The sequence below is a fragment of the Acipenser ruthenus genome, chromosome 4, assembly GCF_902713425.1.
Source record: "Acipenser ruthenus chromosome 4, fAciRut3.2 maternal haplotype, whole genome shotgun sequence".
Classification (NCBI taxonomy): domain Eukaryota; kingdom Metazoa; phylum Chordata; class Actinopteri; order Acipenseriformes; family Acipenseridae; genus Acipenser; species Acipenser ruthenus.
Genome location: NC_081192.1, coordinates 19,211,663 through 19,225,552, shown reverse-complemented (window position 1 = coordinate 19,225,552; position 13,890 = coordinate 19,211,663). Strand labels below are relative to the sequence as shown.

Here is a 13,890-nt window from a genome sequence, read left to right as displayed (position 1 = left end):
GGCCTCGATTTCCCAATTTTAATTTTGTCTTTCAGTTTTTCACTGAAAAGCCCATATGCCTCAAGGATATTGGTCAAGAGTAGCCGTTTTTGACGATGCTCTCATCCCTCATTTGTTTTACTAGAGATCACATCTTTCTTTCCAGGAAGCGTTCTACTGATGTCATCTCTTAAGATCAAATTAAGCACCACGTTGATTTCCTCTTCACTTAGTGCATCATTCCGCTGTTTACACTCTGGATTGAGAAGATTTACTTTATTTGACATTTTCTTTAACAAAACCAAGACCTTATTTTGCCTTTCTGGTGGCAGATTTCCTACTATAAATGACAAAACTTTAGCTGGTTTAGTGGGAGACCTTGGAAGTGTCTTTCTCACCCTAGAAGCAGCTTTACCAAAACTTTGAGGTGTAATATAAGGAGATGGCAGTTTAGATGTATGAGCCAGGTTTTCTGTCATGAGTGATATTTTGCTCTTGTGCTTTTGTCGCTGCTTCCTCTTCTCCGCTTCTTTGGCTCTTACTTTAGTTTTTTGCTCATTGGTTAATCCATCTTTCCTTTTGTCATATTCTTTTCTTTTTTTCTCTCTCTCTCTATATTCTTCCCATTTAGTTGGATTTTCTTTGAGCTTAGCTCTGTATTTTCTTGACCTTTCCATACTGTGTGACATCTGATAAAGGAGAACAGTAAATATGTGAGTGATAACATATACAAGTTATTTTTGGTTGTTTAATAAATAAGACAACAGGCTTTAGAAGTTTGAATTGTTTTTCAAGAAATATTTAATTAAAGGAAACTGTAACAGCCTAACTAGGTGTAAATAATGAATGCTATTAGTTAGTGAGTGTATGACACCTAATTTTAAGGTATTTTTAATTTTATCTATTAATCATCAGGTCACATATCAATAAAATCTAGCAACTGTTTAGTTCATATTATACAAAACGTGAGATTCATTATGATTTGTATCTGCTGAAGGATTGTAGTAAGGTACTAAATGCCTAAAAGATAATTGCTCTCTTATATTTCATATGGTACTGCATTAAGGAATCAACATTTTACTAATTTTTTTTAATATTTAGTAGAAACAGCAAAATCTAGCAAATATTTCAAATCAATGTAATGCATTTATAACTATAACACGCACAAATTATCTATGGGACATATTAATTGCTTCAGGAATGTAGGTGTTTCTGTTATAAATGCTTATTATAACATTTAATAAATTGGGTACATCATATATGTTTTTATATTGTTTATTTTTTAAAATGTACCTCAAGTATAAAGATATCCTCTGCGATTCGGTGAGAGACCTGTGGAGTGCTTAACCCCGCCCCATACCCACTGCAGAGAAACTGTGACAGTCAGGAAGAGTGCTTGAAGAGTGAGAGAAGCAGGATGGGTGCATGCCCTTGGGAGTGCTATGCATGCTTACTTTAAATGTATTAAGGAACATTTCAAATGAGATTAGAAGAAAAAAGCGCTTTTTGGATTACGATAGAAAAGGTACTATGGTAAATAATGTAACAGTAAGGCTCAAAATGTTGTTCGGAAAGATACTGTATAAAACATGAATCATACACGATCTGTTACTTGTGTTCAGGTTGAACTGGGGGAAATCCCTTGTCCGCCATTTAACTTCAGCATCAAGTATCATTCAGAATAATGTAATTTCATTGTTAAACTGTTTGACATGTTTGCTGTAAATTACTGTATATTGCCACACTGCTTAGTAGTAGCAGCAGTCCACACTGTGTACAGTACTCGTTTTGAATTTCTTGGGGTACTGTTATTCACCCACTTCCTAGGAGACAGACAGTGATTTTCACTTATTTTTACTAGTGTTGTTTTTTGAAGTCTTAAATGTAATTTTGTTAAGTTTAATTTATTAATATTATTTTATTAAACACATATCTTCCTCTGCTTTTAGATTAATTACTTTAATGTATTTTATCTTTATTTTAAATGGATGATGCTGCATGTAGATAATGCCTAAATGAATACTGTATTATATTCTGTTGCCATGGAAACAGTAGGTTATACTGTCTACCTTTCCACCTTTTGTGGAAGGTAACTAGAGTTCCGCACAGGTCACGGACAATTTTAAGTTGGGCCGGTAATACATATGTAGGTACGTGCAAAAAATATATTCCTACAATATACATGTTCCTACATCATGACTCTCCCTGGTCAGCAGTTCCATTTAAAAAAAAAATTGCCACCATTCACTCTAGCACAGTACACCAGAGAAGAACGAATAGTCAAAATAAAAACACGAACAGTCAACCAAACAATGATGAGAACTTGGAAACCATGAGGTTCAGATCAGTAACAAAATATAAGTAGGGCTGTGCCAAACAATCAATTTTCATTGAATGTATTAAAGTGGACATTTTTATCAAAGGTTAAATGAACTTTTGAAGATCCCTCTTTTTATTTATTTATTATTATTATTATTATTATTATTATTATTATTATTATTATTATTAGTTTATTTAGCAGATGCTGTTGTCTAAGGCGACTTACAGAGACTAGGGTGTTTGAACTATGCATCAGCTGCAGAGTCACTTACAACGTCTCAACCGCAAGACGGAGCACAAGGAGGTTAAATGACTTGCTCAAGGTCACACAGCGAGTCAGTGAGTGAGCCAGGATTTGAACCGGGGACCTCCTGGTTACAAGCCCAAGACCTCCTGGTTACATCTGTTGTGATGTATCCTTTTAGAGTTGCTGTTTAAATGTAGTAAGAAAGACTGCTGTGGTGGTGGAAGATTTTAGTTTTCACCTAAAAGGTGGTGATTTTAAATCAGTGAAAAAATAGATGATTTGAAAAACAAGCTTACGATGTTAAATAGCCTTGCAGTAATATGTACAGTACTATATTGATATGTGATGTTTATACAGTAGTAGCATTCGTTAACTAATAGCTGTAGGCAGTATGGTCAGGTATACAAAACGTGATGACCTGAAAGTTTCAATCTAAAAAAACCATGTGAGCTGCCTAGCGAAAGCATTTCATTAAAGCAAACGTTATTTGTTCAATAGATACAGTACCTGAGCTGTTTCAGGTGAAGATTGCTATAAATGTGATAGTACCTTATTTAACATCATGTTGTTGTTCTCACAGTGAAGGTGCCCGGCTGCTTGAAAGGATTGTTTTGTTTGAAATGTAAAGTTCTGAAGTATCGGTTTATTAAAGACACCCCTTCAGACGATCCCTCCCCAGCTCTCGGATGTGACGCTCACAACACAACAGTAACCCCTTTAACTTGTGGAAACATACTGTACGTTCTATAGTCCAGTTATAATAGCTGTAATTAGTCTATTTTCTGTATTATAAATGTATTGGTTGTTCCGAGTTGTGTTGCCCTAGAAACAAAGTTTTAAGGATAAATAATATTTCATTGTCATTTTACAGTAAAGTGGTATTTTTTTCTGCAAATGTGATATTGCTGTAGTACTCTAGGTGGAGTCCGAGTCATGTAGTTAATTTCAAATGTAAGTGTATGTGAACACTGGGGAACAAATTAGTTCCGATCTTGAATATTTGATTCATGATATCATTAATTTTCTCACAACTTTGATAATCTATTCACTCTAATTCACTACAGCACAGCAATTAGAGCATGACATGATCACACTGTCATAAAACCCTGCTCTCCACGTGGAATTGCCTACTCTATAAATATTATTTTTAAAAGCCCCTTTCTCTTAAAGGTCTTCCTTGTAAAATAGATTTTCATCACAGCAATAAAGTCTTCAGTCATTCCAAATAGGAAAGAAAGGGAATAGATTTTTTAAGCCGTATTGCTCATCACATGGGGGCTAGGCCCTGCTGTATCCAGCATCTATTACCTTGAACCCCAGGTGATCAGACCATTTGTACAGCACAGTAACACTAGCATGAATGAAGAAAAGGGCTTTGTAACTAGGAGGTCCCTGGTTCAAATCCCACCTCGGCCACTGACTCATTGTGTGACACTGAGCAAGTCACTTAACCTCCTTGTGCTCTGTCTTTCAGGTGAGACGTAGTTGTAAGTGACTCTGCAGCTGATGCATAGTTCACACACCCTAGTCTCTCTAAGTCGCCTTGGATAAAGGCATCTGCTAAATAAACAAATAATAATATATTACATTCAGTACAGTAATTGTAATTTCCAACACAGCACTACCATAGCTACCTTTTGTTACTAATTAGCCAACCTGTTTTTTTTTGTTTTTTTTTTAATTGAAAACAGCTTTGACCAGTTTAATTACATTTGTGTAGACTACATATTAGGGGCGAGTTTAAGAAATATAATAATTTTCCTATATGAAATATTAAAGTTTTTGAATACTTTGTATTTGTTTCTATTCAAATTTCCAGTGAGCTCAAAAGCGGACACCTGCAGGGCTGGTCTTTGTCCTCCAGAGGTTCGTAGCTCGCTGACATCTGCTCTCGGGTTCCTGGGTGTAAAGAGTAAGCTGGCTCAGTCGTGGGATTGGAGGACGCCCACTGAACCTTCAGGTCTCCTGAAAAAATAATTGGACGTTCCAAATTGGGGAGAAAATCAGGGGTAAAATAATTGGGCACACTCAATTAAAAAAAAAAAATAATAATAATAACAAAAAGGATTAATGAAGGTTTTGGAGGATATCACGTGTAGGTTTCCGGTAGGGCCACTGTTGAAGTAGCCAACCCTCAAGGAGTACTGTAGGTTATTTACAGACTTCCTCTTGAATGCTAAAAACAGCATTCGGACAAATTGAAGATGCAGTCTGAAAAACGAAACCACAGGAAGCTGTTACGTTGGTAAGGGATTATTTTATAAAATACAGTATAGGTTAACAGTTACAGTACTTTACCTGGCTGGGCTGCTACTTTGCTAAAATGTATGAAATGAATAACATATCTGCTGTAAAAGCTCTGACTGGGACTTTCTATCTGTTTCATCTCCAGTCTACAATCCAATCTGTTACCAGTCATTTATATATTGCCTTAATTTCAAAACACAATCTGTGAAACAGAATGTAGGCCTAAGCAGTTTATACTGATGATTTGATTGCAAGGTTATGATTGACAATGCTCATCAGTGAAGAGAAGGTCGTACATTACAGCACAGTATAGTAAAGCAAAGCTGAGGACGAGCAGAGACTGTGACAGGAGCAGTGTGTTCAAGGAGAACACTTTACTCCACAAAGCTGCAGGTAATGTTTGTGGTTTAAACTTGCAGATACGTTATGTTTCTGCAGCTCTTTAGAACACATATCGTCTTTTTATTTAATTGAACCTTAATTAAATTAATTCTAACTTAATTGTTTTCACTTTGGTGGTAATGCCCATTAGAAGAAAAGGCACCCTATCTTAGGACAACCTGACAAGATTGTTTGTTTGTTTGTTTGTTTGTTTTTATTTATTTATTTATTTATTTATTTATTTATTTATAAATATATATATATATATATATATATATATATATATATATATATATATTTTATTTTTGCTGTTGTAAAGTACAAATGTATCTCCCCCCCCCCCCCCCCCCCCCCCCCCTTTAATTTGTTATGCTGACCAAGTCAGTCCGTGTGTGTGTGTGTGTGTGTGTGTGTGTGGTTATCATTAGTCATACAGGCGGACATTAAACGCACATCTTTCAGCCCATTTATCTGTTTGTCTCATCTAGACTGATGCTGATTATTTTTTTTCTTAACCTGTGATTTCAAAGTTATTACTGCTTTTACTGTAACTTGTTAACCAATGGCTACTGTTCAGTAGCTGACTTTAACAGAGACACAGTGTAAACAAGTGTCTCAAGTTTTATTTCCACTTTAAAGAAATACATTTTTGCTAAAATTAAAATGTGCCATTTCTCTATAGCTTTTTCTCTGAATTTGCTATAGATGGCAAACACATCATTTTGCTGTAGGCCCTTCTAGGGCAGGATCTTTTTTACCCTGTTTGACTGTTGTCCCAAGGACAGCATGCAGTGACTAGGCTGACATTGTCCTTGTGTTTTTAGCACCTTCCCCTTATGCCAAGCAGCTTTGGTAAACACTGCAAACCAATTGCTGCCACCTACCATAATATCCATCCTCATTATCAAGAATGCCAGAGGTCAGCTGTATCTTAAAGATAAAATTGCTTTCTTGGTTACGTGTCTGGAATTTTGGCATTAAATTGTTTGTGCTTTGTATGTATGTCACAGTTTAAATGTGTACTTATCACTAAAGAACCGCTTATCCAATTGTGATAAAACTTACAAAGACAATCTTGAAAGCTGTTGCAGGGGATTTATGTTGCTAGCATACTTTTCATAAGTGCACTTCAGCATTTGTTTGTTTAAAGACACAAACCCAGTACAAAGTGCTTTTCATTTCAAACAAAGCTTCCTTAGTAGTCATAGGGAGTGTCCCAGTGGGCTGCTGCACATCTGCCAAGGCGTGCTACCGAAAGTTGGGAGTGTTTAAACTAGAACTGCACAAAACGATTATCTCCTCAGACAAGTGTCATTGGTGTTGATTGGGCTATTTTACTATTTCAATTGAAGAAACAGTTGCTTGGATTTGTGGTAACTGTTGCTTTTCTTAAGACCAGCAAACACAAGGGTTGTGTTGTTTCCAGACAAAATGTTTCCTTGTTTATGCATGTTTCCAGTAGTCGACCAGGTTTCCACTTTGAGAAACCATTTTCAAGAAACATTTTGCCTTTCGCTAATCAGGAGAGACTCTGTGAGCATGATAGATCATGTGCCTATGCAAAATGATGACTTATATAGAAGATGACATGGTTTGGAATTCTACTACAATTGTTTTATTGATGTGTATGCAGACGCATTGTAGTGATTTCGGGCTATACTGGATGCCTTTACTGGATGCACCACTCGGGAGGCCCCCCACTTTAAAATCAATTGTTGCCTATTTGAGTGATATATGATTTAAACCAGGACAATACAGTGCCTGACAATCGCACAAGATGCTCGAGACGGTCAATCAGGGTGGCATGGTCAGTGGTGTTAAAAGCTGATCTAAGAGAACAAGGACTGTAGGCGAACCCGTGTCCCGCGGACATAAGGACATCGTTCACCACTCTTACTAGAGCAGTTTCAGTACTATGTCCCGGACGGAAACCTGACTGGAATTTCTCACATATGTCAGGGCTGCTAAAAAGGAATTTAATTGGTTACCTACCACTTTCTTTAAGACTTTAGATAGAAAGGGGAGATTTGAAATAGGCCTAAAATTGTTAAGTGTTTGTGGATTAAGGGTAGGTTTTTTAAGCAGTGGTCATACTACAGCAACCTTGAAAGACTCAGGAACAGTGCCAGATGAAAGAGCTATTAGTTATATTTAAGACGGTGCTGTTTATTTTAGAAAAAAATATCTGAGCAATTTAGTAGGAATGGGGTCCAAATCGCATGTGGTGGTTTTAGTCTTACCAATTAGGTCTATAAGATGTGGTTGATTAATTAAAATGAAAGAATCAAAGGTATGGTCTGATAAAGCAGGACTCGGGCAAATCACTGTGTCTTTATTGCAGAGCGGCCTGTTTAAGTTGTCAGTAGTATTAGAAATCTGATTTCTTCTATCATTAGTTTTTTTGTTGAAATGGTTAATAAAATCATCGCTGCTAGCTGGCTATTGTTTTGAATAGAAAACAGGGATTTTCTTTGTTTGTTTCTATTAGGTTTGAGTAATAAGCTGATCTTGCTAAAGACAAGGCTGCCTTCTATTTCAGAATATTATCTTTCCAAGCGAGAAGAAAGACTTGCGGTTTGGTATCTTTCCATTTACGTTCTTGTTTTCTACATGTACGTTTAAGTGCATGTTTAATTTCATTGAACCATGGAGAAAATCTTAGAAAACGGTAATCCTTTTGTTTTTAATAGGGGCTATAGTATCAAAAATAGTGCTCAAGTGGTATTATAGTAATCCACCAGCATATCCACTGATTCTGCCTGGATGGGCGCTTGAGTAGGCAGTGCTTCCAGAAATAAATCTGTAATTTGTGAGTTATGAGGGCGAACTTTAACAAAGCGTGCTGATTTTTTAATAGAGCTAGGTAGTGATAATTCAGCAAGGATGACTGAGTGATCAGAGAGTGCAAGATCTGTATTTATTAGATTTTATTAGAATTTTCTGTTAGTCTGATTGAGCCGCACTTGTTAGGATGCAGTCCATCACTCTTAAACACAGGTCTTTCCCAGAAGCTTTCCCAATTATTAACAAACCCTAAATTATCAGAGGAACACCAATCTACTAGCCAGTTGTTTAATGAGAACAGTCTGCTAATAGTTTTGGAACCCCTGTAAGGGAGGGAACCTCTGTAAGTCGCCTTGGATAAAGGCGTCTGCTAAATAAACAAATAATAATAATAATAATATCTGACATGGTCTGCTGAGGCATGATCCTCCTCCACTTCTTCGTTTCTAATATTGACAGTCTCATTGTGGGTAGTGTTGGTAAATGAATTATCAGTAAACTGTTTGAGTTGAGCAATGTGTTTGAAGCTGCAAATTTGTTCTTCTAGATTTGTTACTTTACCAATTAATTCCTGAATGATATTGCAGTTGGAACATACATAGGTATCCAGATAAGTATTACAGCTAACAACAGTAAACATAGAACATGAAGTACATTGCAAAGCTTTGTCAATAGGGTTTAAAGAAGTCATAGCTTCACACAGCGTTTATACTCACTCAGATCAGTAAAAACTGCGTCTCTTATTGAGGGCAAAACAATCAGTTGGCAAACTGCAGGCCTCTGAGAATCCAGAGCTTTCCTGCTGCCTGGAGCCAGGGACCAGAGTGGTGCAGCTCCCTGCTGCTGCTGGATTGGGGCAGAGCCTCAGGAATAATGCAGGTCTCTGCTGGTGCTGCTGGATTGGGGCAGAGCCTCAGGAATAGGTCTCTGATGCAAAATCAATTAGTTTGATTGTATTAAATAGAATTAGAAAGCGTCCCAGTTATTGTAATTGTCGCCTAAAACAGAACCCCTAAAGTGAAATAATAATAATAACATCGTATCCTGAAGGGAAAACGATTACATCCCAGATCATTTCAGAACTCCCGGCATCTCCCAGCATGCCTTGTGAGCTGTGAAGTGATTTTGTGGTAATCCCTGAGGAGAACTGCTTCATTTGATGTGCACTTCAGCTATGCAGTGTCCTTCAGCAGCACAATGAAATGTCCTGGAATGCAAACAATGCATATTCTCTCTCTCTCTCTCTCTCTCTCTCTCTCTCTCCTCTCTCTCTCTCTCCTCTCTCTCTCTCTCTCTCTCTCTCTCTCTCTCTCTCTCTCTCTCTCTCTCTCTCTCTCTCTCTCTCTCTCTCTCTCTCTCCTCTCTCTCTCTCTCTCTCTCTCTCTCTCTCTCTCTCTCTCACATTTTGAGGAAAACCAACAAACACAATACACATAGCAAAGTGGATAATTGAATCAATTTATATTTGATTCTCTAGGTCAGTGCTACTCGACTCTGGCCCTCGAGATGCAATCCAGTCCAGGTTTTTACTTTTAGTTAATTGAAGCTGCTAAGAGGCAATTAACTAATTTAGGACCTGGTTGGAATAAAGACCATCTTGCATCTTGAGAGCCAGAGTTGAGTACCACTGCTCTGGGTCAAGACTGATTGTTGGTACTGGATGGCTGCCATATTGAGGTCATGTGTTTCTGTAGTATAGAGACAAGACCCTTTCAGTTATTGTCTTAATCAGGTACATATCTGTGTTCTGTAATCTCCTCAGTTAAGTTCCATATAACCAGTGGAGTAGAAGGGTAGTTAAATCTGTTGTCCCAAATTCACTGGCAACACAAATCGTTTACATCCCTCTCCAATCACTTCTGATTGGCTAGCACGTTAGGCTTGTGACTTATCATGAATTATGCATTGCTAGGTAATTCATAATTCATAATTCATAAAAAAAGGCGTGTTTGGTTGTTGGGGTGGGACAGAAAACGTTTAACAGGGCAACATTTTACCAGACCACTCCCCAGTCACTAATTAATGCTGAAGAGCGTTCCAGGCACGAGTTCGAGTCAGAAAAAATGCAATGACCTAAATCGTCTGACCTCACAATGGGCCGAGCCCGGCGGACCCCCTGTCACGTTTGGCGCCCCCCAGGTTGGGAACCATGGCTCTAACCCACCCCTAACATGTTTATAATGATAGAAATAAAATTCTTCTGTATGAGATTATCTGTAAAATATTTTATTTTAAAATATAATGGACTGTAAATCTCATGGCAATGTGTATGCATTAATTCATGTATTTATTTTTCAGTGAGAATAGTGCAGGGAAAGAATGTTGCCTCCCAAAACAAACAAAAAAAAAAACACACACATCAGGGTATGAAAGATGTTAAATGAGGTAAAATAGCTGTAAAATGTTGTACACGGTTAAAATAAATAAATAAGTATATCATAGAAATAAACATAAGAAAAACATTTTGTCTTTACAAAATTTGATGGAGTCTACTGTAAATACTGCCTGCATTTTGGTAGAAAAGCAGTAAAAAATACAGAGAAACTTGTCAGGTTAAAAATCTGGGGTTCAGCAGTTACAAAGCTGAAAGAACGTCAAGAAAAATCAGAATTCTACAAAGCTACAATGATTTTCTACAATGATTTCATATCTGTGATGCAACAAACTAAAACACCTGTACATCAGGAGCCGAATTCAGCTTATAGAGAAAGAGTGGGGGGAAAAAAACAGGCAGAAGCTATTTTTATATTGTATTCAAACTGCACTGAAAGGAACATTTCCTTTCAGTGCAGTTATACATTTGTTGAGGTGAGGTGGGGTCACAGGGAACCTTTTGTGTATCTTGAAGAATTTAATGAACCAACCAGTCAAGCTACACGGCTAGATCCACCCCAATCACTAATGGATTGATTGTGTTCACTGTTAAATAAAACCAAACTCCTTCAATTTATGTTCTACATTTGTGTGTGCTTTGTGCGACAGGGAGGAGGACAAGTAGATATTTAAGAATAACCAGTACATTTTTCTAGCATTTTGTCAGTTGGACAAGTTGTTCGTTTTTTTTTTTTTTTTATAAATCTAGTGCTTACAAGTTTACCACATTTAATATTTGATGTTCAACTCTGAAATGAGCTGTACGTCTTTATTGTTTCTCAATGTGGCTGTAAGTCCTCTTACCTTAAATCAATGACTGCACACATTCCTAAGGCATGTGATTTTCCTGCCCCTGCCTGTCTAAACCCCCCCCCCCTTTCCAAACTCTTTGGAATCAGCTAGCCAATAGCCAGTGTCTTGTGGGAGCGCTGTAGTGAGAAAGTTAGTCTTGATCAGCAGGCAGACCTGGAGAGCCAGTAGTCATTCTGCACCCTGCCTCCCTCTTCATTATTCAGACTGCTGATTTAAGTGTGTGCTGCCAGTCGGATGCATCATCTCTACTGCTTACACATACTGTACTGCGTGTTTATTGCCTGTGTGTACAGCCAGCTCTTGCTTAAGGATTTCTTTAAGTGTGTGCTTTTTTGCTTGTGAATATTGAGGAGTTCAGGGCAGGGTGTAGAAGGACTGGTAGCTGCAGTACAGTACAATCTTATTGTCAGTATATACTGTAAAGCTGTCATCTTCATTACATGCTGGGCTAGTGGATGTTCTCTCCTGTAAGACATCCAGCAAGGTGTCTGGTCAAAATTGCATAACTTTTTTTCCTGAGACAAACTTGTGGAGGTCGACCGCAACATTATGATTATTCAAGAAAGGTGAGTGACTGCTGTAGTGCACTATTCCATATTCTATTCTACTGTACTTGTTTAATTCTCTTATTTAAATAATGTTTAAGGTTCATTACTTTTTACTTTTTTTTTGTACTCAAACTCCACAATATTTTAATGCATCCTTGCAAAATGTTATTGCAGTATACTTAGTGTTCCGCATTTTCAGTTTTTATCTTTTAAAAAAAAAAAAAAAAAAAAAAAAAAAAAGAATCTGGGAATTTTTCGGAATTTATTTTACATATATTAAAATAGGGATAAAAATGGTAAAAAATGTTTTTTAATTTAAACAAAAATCCGGGGGGCGAGGGGGAGAATCTCAGTATAGACACTTTACATGTGGGATATGATGCGTAGCAGTTCTGGTTTATTATTATTTATTGTTATTTATTTCTTAGCAGACACCCTTATTTTATTGGATCAAAAGTCAAGAGAAAAACAAAACAGAAAATATAGACAAAATAGTTCCATACAATAGACATCAGTTGTAACATAAAATGACCATGGACGGGGGGGGGGGGGGGGGGGGGAAGAATCTCAATATATAATTATACATAGACTTCATAGCTTTTGCATATATTATAGGTCTTAATGGCTTTTTTGTTATTAGATTTTTTTTAATTATACTAACATATTGTTCCATTTCTTTTGAAAGCATGAAAAAATTAGGTTTTTGGAGAGTAAATTGGAATTTGGCCAACAAGATCAAGAGATTTACCAGAAAGATTTTATTTTGGCCTGTCTTCACATATTTTGTTATTCCAAATAAGATGTATCCCAAATTTTAATTTAATTTTATTATTTATATTTTTATGTATATAGTTGGTTAGATCAGTCCAAAAAATATTTGAGTAACTACAGTTCCAAAATAAATGAGTCGTAGTTTCGGTAAATATTGCAGGAGGAGCAGTTAAGGTCAGTGTCAGGTTTTTTTTTTTTTTTTTTTAGGTTGTATTTAACTGGGTAACATTTGTGGATAATCCTATGTGATATCTCCTTAACCTTGTTGGTCAATAAGTATTTATTACAAAGTGTCCAGGAGTCTTCCCAGTTAACACCTACAAAAATGCTATTCCAGTATGCAACAGCAGAGGGAACAGAGATATAGTTATTATTTATTATTATTTGTTTATTTAGCAGACGCCTTTATCCAAGGCGACTTACAGAGACTAGGGTGTGTGAACTATGCATCAGCTGCAGAGTCACTTACAATTACGTCTCACCTGAAAGACGGAGCACAAGGAGGTTAAGTGACTTGCTCAGGGTCACACAATGAGTCAGTGGCAGAGGTGGGGTTTGAACCGGGGACCTCATGGTTATAAGCCCTTTTCTTTAACCACTGGACCACAGTGGTGGTCCAGTGGTTAAAGATGATCTCCTGATCTCCTTATTGTTATTCTTTTTGTTATGAAGAAGGTAATCATGTCCTATAAATATATCATTTGGTTCTAAAGAGGGCAAAGGGCAAGAAGCACCTTTGGTTGCACTCTGTAAAAGCATTCTCACAGCACTGGGAACGGCATCAAAAACAATAGCATATTCCTTAACTGTGACAGGAAATGTAAATTTGGATAAAAACACTGCATAACTGAAAAGTTGGCCTGTAGGGTTAAGAAGTTGACTAAGAGTATATTCTTATCAAACCAATTGGGGAAACAATTGTTACAAGATATCACATTATTTTTACATATAATTACCCATTTATACAGTTGGGTTTTTAGTGGAGCAATCTAGGTAAAGTACCTTGCTCAAGGGTACAGCAGCGGTGTCAAGAGTCCAATGCCCTAACCACTACTCCACACTGCTGCCCAATGCTTCTGATTAAGAATCTGTGCAAATCAAAGCCACATTTTCCCAAGTTAGCTGGTACTTTTGCAAACGTTTGGGCAATAGCTCTGCTGAAGGAAATAGTATCTGCAGATGGTATGAATATGACATTAACACAAAACAAATCAGGTTTATTTGCCTTGAAAATATAAAAAAATTGACAGAACTGGACGATGCAAGCCATTTTCTGTCGAATATTTACGATTTAAGATTGTCAGCATTAGGCAGTGTTTAGGTTCGCACAAAGTCACCAATACATACCTCTGCAGTAAACAGTGGCTGTCCAAGCACAGTGCTCTGTCAAACTCATTAACACAGTCATTTTGCGCTCAGTTTTTATTA

The 13,890-nt window shown here is 37.0% G+C and overlaps 1 protein-coding gene across 8 annotated transcripts in view; it reads left to right on the top strand.

Annotated features, from left to right (window-relative positions):
* Positions 1–13,890, top strand: part of LOC117400207 (anion exchange protein 2-like) — a 136,610-nt gene that overhangs the window by 38,550 nt on the left and 84,170 nt on the right. The window contains exon 1 of one of the 8 annotated variants that reach the window (XM_033999779.3): positions 11,304–11,709. The exons of the other annotated variants lie outside the window; for them this stretch is intronic. The gene's annotated coding sequence lies outside the window, so the exon portion shown is untranslated. Of the gene's footprint in view, positions 1–11,303; positions 11,710–13,890 lie in introns of those variants that run through there. 8 annotated transcript variants of the gene reach the window in all.